The sequence below is a fragment of the Triturus cristatus genome, unplaced genomic scaffold (genome assembly GCF_964204655.1).
Source record: "Triturus cristatus unplaced genomic scaffold, aTriCri1.1 SCAFFOLD_453, whole genome shotgun sequence".
In the NCBI taxonomy this organism is placed as follows: Eukaryota; Metazoa; Chordata; class Amphibia; order Caudata; family Salamandridae; genus Triturus; species Triturus cristatus.
This window is the reverse complement of record NW_028187399.1, coordinates 170,365-182,700: the sequence shown is the minus strand read 5'-3', so window position 1 is coordinate 182,700 and position 12,336 is coordinate 170,365.

Sequence of the window (12,336 nt, the reverse complement as noted above, 5' to 3'; positions counted from 1 at the left end):
CTCGGTGGACGCCCGGGGGACCCATTGAGCTCGTCCTGGGCACTTTGCCTCGCCGCGAGCTGGAGGAGGGAGCACCGGACGCCCCGGGGAAGTGTCGTCCGGCCTTGGCTCATCTGGTCCCCGCCTGGGAACCGCCATCCCCGGGAGGGGTGTCCCGGCATACCCTGCCCCTACTAATCCGGAGGAAGGCTACCCACTTTTCTTGTAACCCTCACGCTCCGAGTGACGGAGGGCACCCTAGGCGCGGACGCGCCCGGCCTCCTGGAGCCCTGGCTGGGATCCGCGAGGCGAATGGACCCTCATCGGGACTTCCAGGCTGGCCCGGCCATCTGGTCGCCCCATTGGAAAGCATTTCGCGCGACCAGATGGCCGAGGGGAGAGGTGCAACATCTGTCCAACCCCGAGCCTTCGCGCTAGGGTTCCCGCCTGCCCACGCAGGGCTCCGTGGATGCAGGGCTCCGGGGCTGCAGGGCTCCAGGGCTGCAGGGCTCCGGGCCTGCAGGGCTCCGGGCCTGCAGGGCTCTGGGCCTGCAGGGCTCCGGGGCTGCAGGGCTCCGGGGCTGCAGGGCTCCGGGCCTGCAGGGCTCCGGGCCTGCAGGGCTCCAGGGCTCCGGGCTGAAGGGCTCCAGGGCTGCAGGGCTTTGGGGCTGCAGGGCTTTGGGGCTGCAGGCCTCGGTGGCTGCAGGGCTCCGGGGCTGCAGGGCTCCGGGCATGCAGGGCTCCGGGGCTGCAGGGCTCCGGGGCTGCAGGGCTCCGGGGCTGCAGGGCTCCAGGCCTGCAGGGCTCCGGGCCTGCAGGGCTCCAGGGCTCCGGGCTGAAGGGCTCCAGGGCTGCAGGGCTTTGGGGCTGCAGGCCTCGGTGGACGCCCGGGGGACCCATGGAGCCCGTCCTGGACACTTTGCCTCGCCGCGGGCTGGAGGAGGGAGCCCCTACTAATCTGGAGGAAGGCTACCCACTTTTCTTGTAACCCTCGTGCTCCGAGTGACGGAGGGGACCCTAGGCGCGGACGTGCCCGGCCTCCTGGAGCCCTGGCTGGGATCCGCGAGGCGAATGGACCCTAATCGGGACTTCCAGGCTGGCCCGGCCATCTGGTCGCCCCATTGGAAAGCATTGCGCGCCACCAGATGGCCGAGGGGAGAGGTGCAACATCTGTCCAACCCCGAGCCTTCGCGCTAGAGTTCCCGCCTGCCCACGCAGGGCTCCGTTGATGCAGGGCTCCGTGGCTGCAGGGCTCCGGGGCTGCAGGGCTCCAGGGCTGCAGGGCTCTGGGCCTGCAGGGCTCCGGGCCTGCAGGGCTCCGGGGCTGCAGGGCTCCGGGGCTGCAGGGCTCTGGGCCTGCAGGGCTCCGGGCCTGCAGGGCTCCAGGGCTCCAGGGCTCCGGGCTGAAGGGCTCCATGGCTGCAGGGCTTTGGGGCTGCAGGCCTCGGTGGCTGCAGGGCTCCGGGGCTGCAGTGCTCCGGGCCTGCAGGGCTCCGGGGCTGCAGGGCTCCGGGGCTGCAGGGCTCCGGGGCTGCAGGGCTCCGGGCCTGCAGGGCTCCGGGCCTGCAGGGCTCCAGGGCTCCAGGGCTCCGGGCTGAAGGGCTCCAGTGCTGCAGGGCTTTGGGGCTGCAGGCCTCGGTGGACGCCCGGGGGACCCATGGAGCCCGTCCTGGGCACTTTGCCTCGCCATGGGCTGGAGGAGGGAGCACTGGACGCCCCGGGGAAGTGTCATCCGGGCTTGGCCCATCTGGTCCCCGCCTGAGAACCGCCATCCCCGGGAGGGGTGTCCCGGCATACCCTGGCCCTACTAATCCGGAGGAAGGCTACCCACTTTTCTTGTAACCCGCGCGCTCCGAGTGACGGAGGGGACCCAAGGCGCGGACGCGCCCGGCCTCCTGGAGCCCTGGCTGGGATCCGCGAGGCGAATGGACCCTCATCGGGACTTCCAGGCTGGCCCGGCCATCTGGTCGCCCCATTGGAAAGCATTGCGCGCGACCAGATGGCCGAGGGGAGAGGTGCAACATCTGTCCAACCCCGAGCCTTCGCGCTAGGGTTCCCGCCTGCCCACGCAGGGCTCCGTGGCTGCAGGGCTCCGGGGCTGCAGGGCTCCAGGGCTGCAGGGCTCTGGGCCTTCAGGGCTCCGGGGCTGCAGGGCTCCGGGGCTGCAGGGCTCTGGGCCTGCAGGGCTCTGGGGCTGCAGGGCTCCGTGCCTGCAGGGCTCCGGGGCTGCAGGGCTCCGGGCCTGCAGGGCTCCAGGGCTCCGGGCTGAAGGGCTCCAGGGCTGCAGGGCTTTGGGGCTGCAGGCCTCGGTGGCTGCAGGGCTCCGGGGCTGCAGGGCTCCGGGCCTGCAGGGCTCCGGGGCTGCAGGGCTCTGGGGCTGCAGGGCTCCGGGGCTGCAGGGCTCCGGGCCTGCAGGGCTCCAGGGCTCCGGGCTGAAGGGCTCCAGGGCTGCAGGGCTTTGGGGCTGCAGGCCTCGGTGGACGCCCGGGGGACCCATCGAGCCCGTCCTGGGCACGTTGCCTCGCCGCGGGCTGGAGGAGGGAGCACCGGACGCCCCGGGGAAGTGTCGTCCGGGCTTGGCCCATCTGGTCCCCGCCTGAGAACCGCCATCCCCGGGAGGGGTGTCCCGGCATACCCTGCCCCTACTAATCCGGAGGAAGGCTACCCACTTTTCTTGTAACCCTCGCGCTCCGAGTGACGGAGGGGACCCTAGGCGCGGACGCGCCCGGCCTCCTAGAGCCCTGGCTGGGATCCGCGAGGCGAATGGACCCTCATCGGGACTTCCAGGCTGGCCCGGCCATCTGGTCGCCCCATTGGAAAGCATTGCGCGCGACCAGATGGCCGAGGGGAGAGGTGCAACATCTGTCCAACCCCGAGCCTTCGCGCTAGGGTTCCCGCCTGCCCACGCAGGGCTCCGTGGCTGCAGGGCTCCGGGGCTGCAGGGCTCCAGGGCTGCAGGGCTCTGGGCCTTCAGGGCTCCGGGGCTGCAGGGCTCCGGGGCTGCAGGGCTCTGGGCCTGCAGGGCTCCGGGGCTGCAGGGCTCCGTGCCTGCAGGGCTCCGGGGCTGCAGGGCTCCGGGCCTGCAGGGCTCCGGGCCTGCAGGGCTCCAGGGCTCCGGGCCTGCAGGGCTCCGGGGCTGCAGGGCTCGGGGCTGCAGGGCTCCGGGGCTGCAGGGCTCCGGGGATGCAGGGCTGCGGGGCTGCAGGGCTCCGGGCCTGCAGGGCTCCGGGCCTGCAGGGCTCCAGGGCTCCGGGCTGAAGGGCTCCAGGGCTGCAGGGCTTTGGGGCTGCAGGCCTCGGTGGACGCCCGGGGAACCCATGGAGACCGTCCTGGGCACTTTGCCTCGCCGCGGGCTGGAGGAGGGAGCACCGGACGCCCCGGGGAAGTGTCGTCCAGGCTTGGCCCATCTGGTCCCCGCCTGAGAACCGCCATCCCCGGGAGGGCTGTCCCGGCATACCCTGCCCCTACTAATCCGGAGGAAGGCTACCCACTTTTCTTGTAACCCTCGCGCTCCGAGTGACGGAGGGGACCCTAGGCGCAGACGCGCCCGGCCTCCTGGAGCCCTGGCTGGGATCCGCGAGGCGAATGGACCCTCATCGGGACTTCCAGGCTGGCCCGGCCATCTGGTCGCCCCATTGGAAAGCATTGCGCGCGACCAGATAGGCCGAGGGGAGAGGTGCAACATCTGTCCAACCCCGAGCCTTCGCGCTAGGGTTCCCGCCTGCCCACGCAGGGCTCCGTGGATGCAGGGCTCCGTGGCTGCAGGGCTCCGGGGCTGCAGGGCTCCAGGGCTGCAGGGCTCTGGGCCTGCAGGGCTCCAGGCCTGCAGGGCTCCGGGGCTGCATGGCTCCGGGGCTGCAGGGCTCTGGGCCTGCAGGGCTCCGGGGCTGCAGGGCTCCGGGGCTGCAGGGCTCCGGGCCTGCAGGGCTCCGGGCCTGCAGGGCTCCAGGGCTCCAGGGCTCCGGGCTGAAGGGCTCCAGGGCTGCAGGGCTTTGGGGCTGCAGGCCTCGGTGGCTGCAGGGCTCCGGGGCTGCAGGGCTCCGGGCCTGCAGGGCTCCGGGGCTGGAGGGCTTCGGGGCTGCAGGGCTCCGGGGCTGCAGGGCTCCGGGCCTGCAGGGCTCCGGGCCTGCAGGGCTCCAGGCCTGCAGGGCTCCAGGGCTCCGGGCCTGCAGGGCTCCGGGCCTGCAGGGCTCCGGGCCTGCAGGGCTCCAGGGCTCCGGGCTGAAGGGCTCCAGGGCTGCAGGGCTCTGGGCCTGCAGGGCTCCGGGCCTGCAGGGCTCCGGGGCTGCAGGGCTCCGGGGCTGCAGGGCTCTGGGCCTGCAGGGCTCCGGGGCTGCAGGGCTCCGGGCTTGCAGGGCTCCCGGGCTGCAGGGCTCCGGGCCTGCAGGGCTCCGGGCCTGCAGGGCTCCAGGGCTCCAGGGCTCCGGGCTGAAGGGCTCCAGGGCTTTGGGGCTGCAGGCCTCCATGGCTGCAGGGCTCCGGGGCTGCAGGGCTCCGGGCCTGCAGGGCTCCAGGCCTCCGGGCTGAAGGGCTCCAGGGCTGCAGGGCTTTGGGGCTGCAGGCCTCGGTGGACGCCCGGGGGACCCATGGAGCCCATCCTGGGCACTTTGCTTCGCCGCGGGCTGGAGGAGGGAGCACCGGACGCCCCGGGGAAGTGTCGTCCGGGCTTGGCCCATCTGGTCCCCGCCTGAGAACCGCCATCCCCGGGAGGGGTGTCCCGGCATACCCTGCCCCTACTAATCCGGAGGAAGGCTACACACTTTTCTTGTAACCCTCGCGCTCCGAATGACGGAGGGGACCCTAGGTGCGGACGCGCCCGGCCTCCTGGAGCCCTGGCTGGGATCCGCGAGGCGAATGGACCCTCATCGGGACTTCCAGGCTGGCCCGGCCATCTGGTCGCCCCATTGGAAAGCATTGCGCGCGACCAGATGGCCGAGGGGAGAGGTGCAACATCTGTCCAACCCCGAGCCTTCGCGCTAGGGTTCCCGCCTGCCCACGCAGGGCTCCGTGGCTGCAGGGCTCCGTGGCTGCAGGGCTCCGGGGCTACAGGGCTCCAGGGCTGCAGGGCTCTGGGCCTGCAGGGCTCCGGGCCTGCAGGGCTCTGGGGCTGCAGGGCTCTGGGGCTGCAGGGCTCTGGGCCTGCAGGGCTCCGGGCCTGCAGGGCTCCGGGCCTGCAGGGCTCCAGGGCTGCAGGGCTCCAGGCCTGCAGGGCTCCGGGCTGCAGGGCTCCGGGCCTGCAGGGCTCCGGGGCTGCAAGGCTCCGGGCCTGCAGGGCTCCAGGGCTCCAGGGCTCCGGGCTGAAGGGATCCAGGGATCCAGGGCTGCAGGGCTTTGGGGCTGCAGGCCTCGGTGGCTGCAGGGCTCCGGGGCTGCAGGGCTCCGGGTCTGCAGGGCTCCGGGGCTGCAGGGCTCCGGGGCTGCAGGGCTCCGGGCCTGCAGGGCTCCGGGCCTGCAGGGCTCCAGGGCCTGCAGGGCTCCAGGGCTCCGGGCTGAAGGGCTCCAGGGCTGCAGGGCTTTGGGGCTGCAGGCCTCGGTGGACGCCCGGGGGACCCAAGGAGCCCGTCCTGGGCACTTTGCCTCGCCGCGGGCTGGAGGAGGGAGCACCGGACGCCCCGGGGAAGTGTCGTCTGGGCTTGGCAACATCTGTCCAACCCCGAGCCTTCGCGCTAGGGTTCCCGCCTGCCCACGCAGGGCTCCGTGGCTGCAGGGCTCCGGGGCTGCAGGGCTCCGGGGCTTCAGGGCTCCGGGGCTGCAGGGCTCTGGGCCTGCAGGGCTCCGGGGCTGCAGGGCTCCGGGGCTGCAGGGCTCTGGGCCTGCAGGGCTCCGGGCCTTCAGGGCTCCGGGCCTGCAGGGCTCCAGGGCTCCAGGGCTCCGGGCTGAAGGGCTCCAGGGCTGCAGGGCTTTGGGGCTGCAGGCCTCGGTGGCTGCAGGGCTCCGGGGCTGCAGGGCTCCGGGCCTGCAGGGCTCCGGGGCTGCAGGGCTCCGGGGCTGCAGGGCTCTGGGCCTGCAGGGCTCCGGGGCTGCAGGGCTCCGGGCCTGCAGGGCTCCGGGGCTGCAGGGCTCCGAGCCTGCAGGGCTCCGGGCCTGCAGGGCTCCAGGGCTCCGGGCTGAAGGGCTCCAGGGCTGCAGGGCTTTGGGGCTGCAGGCCTCGGTGGACGCCCGGGGGACCCATGGAGCCCGTCCTGGGCACTTTGCCTCGCCGCGGGCTGGAGGAGGGAGCACTGGACGCCCCGGGGAAGTGTTGTCCGGGCTTGGCCCATCTGGTCCCCGCCTGAGAACCGCCATCCCCGGGAGGGGTGTACCGGCATACCCTGCCCCTACTAATCCGGAGGAAGGCTACCCACCTTTCTTGTAACCCTCGCGCTCCGAGTGACGGAGGGGACCCTAGGCGCGGACGCGCCCGGCCTCCTGGAGCCCTGACTGGGATCCGGGAGTCAAATGAGCCCTCATAGGGACTTCCAGGCTGGCCCAGACATCTGGTCGCCCCATTGGAAAGCACTACGTGCGACCAGATGGCCGAGGGAAAGGTGCGACCAGATGGCCGGGACCGAAAGGACTCCCAGCTGCCCATACCGAGACATAGCGGTAGGGCTCCCGCCTGCCCTTGCAGGGCTCCGGGGCTCTGCACCAGGGTCCCTTGTCCCGGGCAGATGGACACTTGGCAGGCCGCAGGACGTGGGATCCCAGGCCCTGACCAAAAATCAGGAGGCCCGGGGCCGGTCCCTGCTTCTCAACGCAGCCAGGCCGGGGAGATAGGGGAGCCTGCCCAAGCACGAGGGACCCCAGTCCCGGGCACACGGTCCCTCAGGTTGTGCGCTCGCTTTCCACAATTTTTTTTCAAAATTCCGCGAAGAGGCATTCCGCAAATTCCGCCCTGCCCTACCCTAAACCCTAAAACACTACCCCAGCACAACCCCCTACACTACCCAAACACCAATGCACTACCATAAACCCTAAAACAATACCACCAGCATGACACCCTACACTTCCCAAACACCACTGCGCTACCCTAAACCCTGAAACACTACCCCAGCACAACCCCCTACACTACCCAGACACCAATGCACTGCCCTAAACCCTAAAACACTACCACCACCATGACACCCTACACTACCCAAACACCACTGCGCTACCCAAAACCCTAAAACACTACCCCAGCACGACCCCCTACACTACACAAATACCACTGCACTACCCTAAACTGTAAAACACTATCCCCAGCACGTCCCCCTTACACTACCAAAACACCACTGCGCTACCCTAAACCCTAAAACACAACCCCACCACGACACCCTTCACTACCCAAACATCAATGCGGTACCCTAATCCCTAAAACACTACCCCCAACACTACATAAATACCACTGCACTACCCTAAACTGTAAAACAGGAACTCCAGCACGACCCCCTACACTATCCAAACACCACTGACCTACCCGAAATCTACCCCCAGCACAACCCCCTACACTGCTCAAACACCACTGCACTACCCTAAACCCTAATAAACTACCCCCGGCACGACACCCTATACTAACCAAACACAAGTGGGCTACCCTATACCCTAAAACACTGCCCCCAGCATTACCCCCTACACAACCCAAACACCACTGCAGTACCCTGAACTCTAAAACACTATCCACAGCACGACCCCCTACACTACCCAAACAACACTGCGCTACCCTAAACCCTAAAACACTCCCCCACCACGACACCCTACACTACCCAAACATTACTGCGTTACCATAAACCCTAAAACACTACCCCCAACACGACCCCTACACTACGCAAACATCACTGCGGTACCCTAAAACACTACCCCCAGCAAGACCCCCTACACTACCCAAACACCACTGCGCTACCCTAAACCCTAAAACACTACCCCAGCACGACCCCTTACACTACCCAAACACAACTGCACCACCCTAAACCCTAAATCATCCCCTAGCATGACTCCCTACACTACCCAAACACCACTGCACTACCCTAAACCCTAAAACACTACCCCCTACACTACACAGACACCACTGCACTATCCTAAACCCTAAAACACTACCCTCAGCACGACCCCCTACACTACACAAAAACCACTGTGTTACCCTAAACCCTAAAACACTACCACAGCACGAACCCCCAAACACTACCCAAATACCACTGCACTACCCTAAATCCTAAATCTACCCTCAGCATGACCCCCTACACTACCCAAACACCACTGTGCTACCCTAAACCCTAAAACACTACCAAGCACAACCCCCTACACATCCCAAACACCAATGCACTACCCTAAACCCTAAATTTACACCAGCACGACACCCTACACTACCCAAACACCACTGTGCTACCCCAAACCCCAAAACACCACCCCCAGCAAGACCCCCTTCACTACCCAAACCACTGCGCTACCCAACACCCTAAAACACCACCCCCAGCACAACCCGCTACACTACCCAAACACCACTGCGCTACCCTAAACCCTAAAACACTACCCCAGCATGACCCACTACATAACCCACATACCGCTGCGCTACCCTAAACCCTAAAACACTACCCCAGCACGACCCCCTACACTACCCAAACACCACTGTACTACCCTAAACAATAAATCTACCCCAGCACGACCCCCTACACTACCAAAACACCACTGCACTACCCTAAACCCTAAAACACGACCCCCTACACTACACAAACACCACTGCACTACCCTAAACCCTAAATCAACCCCCAGCACGACCCCCTACACTACCCAAACACCACTGACCTACCCTAAAGCTACCCCCAGCACGACCCCCTACACTGCCCAAGCACCACTGTGCTACCCTGAACCCTAAAACACTACTCCAGCACGACCCCCAACACTACCCAAACACCACTGCGCTACCCTAAACCTTAAAACAATACCCCAGCACACACCCCTACACTACCCAAACACCAATGAACTACCCTAAAACACTACCACCAGCACAACACCCTACACTACACAAATACCACTGCACTACCCTAAACTGTAAAACACTATCCCCAGCACGTCCCCCTACACTACCAAAACTCCACTGTGCTACCCTAAACCCTAAAACACAACCCCACCACGCCACCCTACACTTCCCAAACATCAATGCGGTACCCTAAACCCTAAAACACTACCCCCAGCAAGACCCCCTACACTACGTAAACATCACTGTGGTACCATAAACCCTAAAACACTTACCCCAGCACGACGCCCTACACTACGCCAACATCACTGCGGTACCCTAAACCCTAAAACACAGCACGACCCCCTACATTACCCAAACACCACTGCGCTACCCTAAACCCAAAAACACTACCCAAGCACCACCCCCTACACTACCCAAACATCACTGCACTACCCTTAACCCTAAAACACTACCCCAGCACGACCCCCTACACTACCCAAACACTACTGCACTACCCTTAACCCTAAAACACTACCCCAGCACGACCCCCTACACTACCCAAACACCACTGCACTACCCTAAACAATAAATCTACCCCAGCACGACCCCCTGCACTACCCAAACACCACTGCACTACCCTAAACCCTAAAACACGACCCCCTATACTACACAAACACCACTGCACTACCCTAAACAATAAATCTACCCCCAGCACGACCCCCTGCACTACCCAAACACCACTGCACTACCCTAAACCCTAAAACACAACCCCCTATACTACACAAACACCACTGCACTACCCTTAACCCTAGAACACTACCAACAGCACAACCCCCTACACTACATAAACATGACTGCACTACCCTAAACACTACCCCCTACACTACACAGACACCACTGCACTACCCTAAACCCTAAAACACTACCCTCAGCACGACCCCCTACACTACTCAAACACCACTGCACTACCCTAAACTGTAAAACACTACCCCAGCACGAACCCCCAAACACTGCCCAAACACAACTGCACTACCCTAAACCCTAAATCAATCCCCAGCATGACCCCCTACACTACCCAAACACCACTGACCTACCCTAAAGCTACCCCCAGCATGACCCCCTACACTACCCGAACACCAGTGCACTACCCTAAACCCTAAAAAACTACCCCCGGCATGACACCCTATACGACCCAAACACAAGTGGGCTACCCTAAACCCTAAAACACTGCCCCCAGCATGACCCCCTACACTACCCAAACACCACTGCGGTACCCTAAACCCTTAAACACTATCCCCAGCATGACCCCCTACACTACCCAAACACCACTGCGCTACCCTAAAACCTAAAACACTACCCCAGCATGACCCCCTATACTACCCAAACACCACTGCACTACCCTAAACCCTAAAACACTACCCCAGCACGACACCCTACACTACCCAAACACCACTGCACTACCCTAAACCCTAAAACACGACCCCCTATACTACACAAACACCACTGCACTACCCTTAACCTTAAAACACTACCCCAGCACGACCCCCTACACTGCACAAACACCACTGCACTACCCTAAACCCTAAAACACTACCCCTACACTACACAAACACCACTGCACTACCCTAAACCCTAAAACACTACCCTCAGCACGACCCCCTACACTACACACACACCACTGCACTAAACTAAACTGTAAAACACTACCCCAGCACGAACCCCCAAACACTACCCAAACACCACTGACCTACCCTAAAGCTACTCCCAGCACGACCCCCTACACTACCCAAACACTACTACATCACCCTAAACCCTAAAAAACTACCCCCGGCACGACACCCTATACTACCCAAACACAAGTGGGCTACCCTAAAATACTGCCCCCAGCATGAACCCCTACACTACCCAAACACCACTGCGCTACCCAAAACCCTGAAACACCACCTCCAGCATGCCCCCTACACTACCCAAACACCACTGCGCTATCCTAAACCCTAAAACACTAACCCCAGCACGACCCCCTATATTACCCAATTACCACTGCGCTACCCTAAACCAAAAACACTACCCGAGCACGACCCCCTACACTACCCAAACACAACTACACTACCCTTAACCCTAAAACACTACCTCAGCATGACCCCCTACACGACCCAAACACAACTGCACTACCCTAAACAATAAATCTACCCCCAGCACGACCCCCTACACTACCCAAACACCACTGCACTACCCTGAACCCTAAAACAACACCCAGCACGACCCCCTACACTACCCAAACACCACTGACCTATCCTAAAGCTACCCCCAGCACGACCCCCTACACTGCACAAGCACCACTGCGCTACCCTAAACCCTAAAACACTGCCCCAGCACGACCCCCAACACTACCCGAACACCACTGCGCTACCCTAAACCTTAAAACACTACCCCAGCACACCCCCCTACACTACCCAAACACCAATGAACTACCCTAAAACACAACCACCAGCACGACACCCTACACTACCCAAACACCACTGCGCTACCCAAAACCCTAAAAACTACCCCAGCACGACCCCCTACACTACACAAATACCACTGCACTACCCTAAACTGTAAAATACTATCCCCAGCATGTCCCACTACACTACCAAAACACCACTGCGCTACACTAAACCCTAAAACACAACCCCACCACGACACCCTACACTACCCAAACATCAATGCGGTACCCTAAACCCTAAAACACTACCCCCAGCACGAACCCCTACACTACGCAAACATCACTGTGGTACCATAAACCCTAAAACACTAACCCCAGCACGACGCCCTACACTACGCAAACATCACTGCGGTACCCTAAACCCTAAAACACTACCCCAGCACGATACCCTACACTACCCAAACACCACTGCACTACCCTAAACCCTTAATTTACCCCAGCACGACACCCTACACTGCCCAAACACCACTGCACTACTATAAACCCTAAAACACTACCCCCTGCACGACCCCCTACACTACCCAAACACCACTGCGCTACCCTAAACCCTAAAACACTACCCCAGCACAACCCCCTACACTACCCAAATACCAATGCACTACCATAAACCCTAGAACAATACAACCAGCACGACACCCTACACTACCCAAACACCACTGCGCTACACAAAACCCTAAAACACTACCCCCAGCACGACCCCCTACACTACCCAAACACCACTGCGCTACCCTAAACCCTAAAACACTACCCCAGCACAACCCCCTACACTACAAAGACATCAATGCACTACCCTAAACCCTAAAACACTACCACCAGCACGACACCCTAAACTACCCAAACACCACTGCGCTACCCAAAACCCCAAAACACCACCCAAGCATGACCCCACACTACCCAAACACCACTGCGCTACAGACAACCCTAAAAGACCACCCCCAGCACGCCCCCTACACTACCCAAA